Below are 4,254 nucleotides of genomic sequence, written 5' to 3' on the forward strand. Positions count from 1 at the left end.
CAAACACAAGTCCACCTATACATGCCATTATAACCTTGATCAAGACATCAAAAACTACCGATATAATTACTGGATAGTGTGATAGATCTCCGACAAGCTTCCAACCTGACCGAGCTTCCGATAATATGTAAAGTAAAAGAAAATAACTATGTAAGCAATGAATGCTTAGTAAGCTCGTATGAATATTAAACAAAACATTTCATCATCATCATATATATATATGAAATTTATACGACAAATGTAAAGCTTTACCAATGCCACAAGATTTATCAAACTATAAAACTATCAAATCACATATACTTTCTATCATAACATAATAAGATCTTATAAGTTGTACTACATAATTATCAATCTTTTCTTAAAATGATGAATCATTCCACTTGCTTACTTTCTATTCCATTTACTTAGCATAAGCTTAATTACATAATCAATTCACGAATTAGTATGATTATTCATGACATAGGTAAATTCACCTTTAGCATAAGTAAATTTCTCACATATAGGTAAGTCCTTTAATTCATCAATCCTTTTATCTCATCACATTACATTTCAATTGTGAACTTACCATTTCATTACCTTTTCTCACATGTTTCATTTGAATAACACAAGACATAAACATAAACATCAATCATAACCACAAGCTTGATACAAGCCAAATCGTCATCCTCAATAGAAAAGTTAGTACATTTACACCCAACTCTTTTGGGATAAATTACATGATAAATCATTTCATAAGAAATTACATCTTTTCATTTGCATAGTACAAAGTATAAACACAAAAATTAATCATATGTGTTCCTATCATCCACAATCTTAATCGAAGAATTGAAACATTCAATTCAAGCTTAAATATATGGAGATTCCATCAAAATCACTAGACACGTTACCTTACCAAGATTTACAGTAAGATGAATTCATCTATGTTCAGATCAATATTCAATAAATAACAAATATTTCAAATTCATTAAACAGATTACCTTACTAAAATTTTCTATTCGAAGAACGACTTACGGATAAGAGTACATCATTAGATCAATCGAACACACTAGACAGAAGCTCATAAAAGCTAGTCCAACCGAAACACACCAGACAAAAGCTCATAAGAGCTGATCCAACCGAAACACGCCAAGCAGAAGCTCATAAGATTTGATCCAATCGAAACACGCCAAATAGAAGCTCATAAGAGTTGATCCAACAGAAACACGCCAAACAGAAGCTCATAAGAGTTGATCCAACCGAAACACGCCAAATAGATAATATAACACGAGAGGTCACAACAAATGCTGAACCTCGGTTTACTTGGGTAATATACAGATATCTCTCTCCAATACCATCTCCACTCCAAACCCTCATAACACACCAAATCACGATTGTACTCTATCCGCGTTCAATCCAAATCGAGCATCAAATTCAATATTATATCTCAAATTACCATTAATTATCAACAATTAAAAATAAATATATAAGTTGTACCATGTTAATCTACTTAAAAATTCATATTGATGTTAAATTCTAGCCGTACGAACTTACTTGGCCAAATCGCAGAAATGTCGAAGTATAGGGGCTTTTTGGTAATTTTCTATTCTTCTCGATTTTTCGCTTGATCTTGATCTAAGGCTCGGTTTGTTTGCCAGTAAAATGTTTTCTGGAAAATGATTTACTTTTTTGGAAAATGATTTACTTTTCTGGAAACGATTTACTTTTCTGGTGTTTGGATGAATCTGTGTAAAATATTTTCTGTTGTTTGGCAGATTTCTTGAAAATATTTTCCAAAAAATTTATTTTTACATATATTAATAAATTTATATTTTAAATTTTTTTACATATATTGCAATGATTTATTTATAAATAAAATTGGTAAGACATTTTCCCTAATGTAACTACACACTCAAACTACATAATCTTATATCAAGTTTAACTAACACGGTCTTAAATTCAAGTCCTTGATAATTGGATGATCTAGATTAATCTCTAGTATCCTCCTTCCCCTCATGAACTCCAAACTTGCAGAATCTCCAAGGGCTTGTGCTTTCATCAACCTTCATTATGCATTTGAAAATACTAGTTGAAGAATAGGTTTCAAATATTTTTATGATTCATATTGAGAAGTAAATGCAAACTGCTTACCTTTCCATGTTGGCTGACCATCCAAACTTGCCAGAAACAAGCACACAAGGTGAAGACGATAGATGTTTCAAAATTTGGACTTTGGCCACTTTGTCTCCAAGTTGTTGCTTTACCCAATCACAGAGAAGGTTGTATTCTTATTTAGTTTCCCTCTCTTTTACCTCATCTTCATCACCTGTATGATGAAAAATTCCATCATATTCACTCCAAAGCAATCAGAAATTAAGAGCAAAAATAAGTAAATGAAAAGATGAAGACATAAACACCAACCAAGTTCTAAATCTTCCTTGCTAATATCAACAAATTTCTTTTCTTTGTAGGTCTGTAGATTTTGGATGGCAACCTCATCGATAGGTTTTATTAAATAGAGAACTTATAAAACAAGAAGCTATATCAATTATCATGGAACATCAAAAGTAAAGAGACCATGTCCACTACAGGACAAAAGACAAACAAGGGTTTAGTAAAAACAAGAATATAAAGGTCTCTTTCATCCTATCATTATAAGAAACAAAAAATGTAATCTCTTTTCTATTATTAAGCTAAGTCTTTCATGGTATTTCCAAACAGAAGACTGCCCAAACATGATTCAGGCAATTCATTATTAGATGACATCTATCAAATTTAATCAAATTATTGAATACTACAAATTTCATGTCCAGCAGCCTAAAGACCAAATGCCAAGTTTATTTAGAACCTTGTACATCCAATGCAAATCTACAAACATACCTCAATGTCTTTTTGAACCAATTTCTCCAAGAATGGAGCAGTTTTGGCACTTTTTAAGCTGTCAGTTGCTAAGTAATAAATTGCCTTTTGATTCTCACTCATATTTTCAACATAGGTATCCAAACTTGTCAATTTCTCTTCACTTTTTGATGTGTAAAACCTAAGCAATGGAGTTGTACGCTTGTGATTACCGGAGTCTTCAATGCAACCCAACTTTAGAAACCTACCAAAGTTCTCCCATAATTTTTTGTAATCCTGTAATCAATTTTCATTATCAGCAAAGTTAATCAACAAAGTTCAAGTCAGAAATAATGATAAAACATATGATTCCCCTCATGCCATATACCTCATTATTTTCACTTTCAGAAATCTCTTGAATCATGTCAAATATTTTCCTGACAAGCCTCTTTCTCAGGATTCTCACCTAACACATAATAACCATAGAGTAGTAAATGACACAAGTAACAATAGTAATTAAATAGCTAGCTGCATTGCTCATAGCCCTTAAACTGAAAATAAGAATTGTACTTGGAAATAAATGAGCATGCTTGTGGGTGTAAAATTTTTTTTGATAAAACTACAGAAATGTATACAAAATTAATCTTACAATTCGACTCTCTTGAAGGATCTCTCGAAAAACATTTAGGGGAAGATCATCTGAGTCCACAACACCCTTCACAAAGCTCAAATATCGTGAAAACTGAAAAACAATGTAAAGATCAAATACAAGTTAAAGCTTGATAACACAAGCTACAAACAGAGGATCAACTATTATCACAGCCCCCACTTGTAAATTTTTAAGATTCAGTCAACTATTATCATAAAGCCAACTATTAGATTGTTTAAATTAGGGACACGATTAAACAGATTAGGGAAGAAGAAGAAGATTCTTCAACAGACAGATGCAAAATCCAAACAGATTCTTCAACAAAAAAAAAGAAGAAGAAGATTTGAGTTAGAACCAACATGCATTACAAATTTGCCATTAGAAGAGAACCAACATAGCAAGTAAGACCCCCAAGCCTAAATCTTGGGTGTTGATAGATCTAGCAAACCTAAGACCAAAATCTATTCATACAGAAGCATTTGTTTGACATATTTGCAACAAATTAACAAGATCTTCAATATAAAACATACAGGAGCAAAAACAACAGAGAAATGAGGAGCAAAAATAACAGAGAAATTAACAAGAACATGTTGATAACAAGCACACCTAAGAAGAAGAAGCACACCCAAGACGAGGAGGAGAGGCTGACGTTGATGGACGGAGAGGAAATGAGAAGGACTACTCTGTGACGAGGGTGAAGGAATGAAAAATGTATTACAAAAATAAAATCTGTAAGACATTTTACGTAAAAAGGGAACATTTTCCCTTGTTTTTGAAAATAAAAAACAAGA

At 32.0% G+C, this 4,254-nt stretch overlaps 1 long non-coding RNA gene across 1 annotated transcript; it reads right to left on the reverse strand.

Annotated features, from left to right (window-relative positions):
* Nucleotides 1-1,875: 1,875 nt before the first annotated feature.
* On the reverse strand, nt 1,876-2,484 carry LOC121223085 (uncharacterized). The gene is made up of 3 exons (XR_005920457.1): nt 2,398-2,484; nt 2,128-2,302; nt 1,876-2,039 (listed from the first exon to the last, which is right to left on the reverse strand). It is a non-coding gene; the product is annotated as an uncharacterized lncRNA (long non-coding RNA).
* Nucleotides 2,485-4,254: the final 1,770 nt, after the last annotated feature.

This window comes from Gossypium hirsutum, chromosome D11, assembly GCF_007990345.1.
Source record: "Gossypium hirsutum isolate 1008001.06 chromosome D11, Gossypium_hirsutum_v2.1, whole genome shotgun sequence".
Classification (NCBI taxonomy): Eukaryota; Viridiplantae; Streptophyta; class Magnoliopsida; order Malvales; family Malvaceae; genus Gossypium; species Gossypium hirsutum.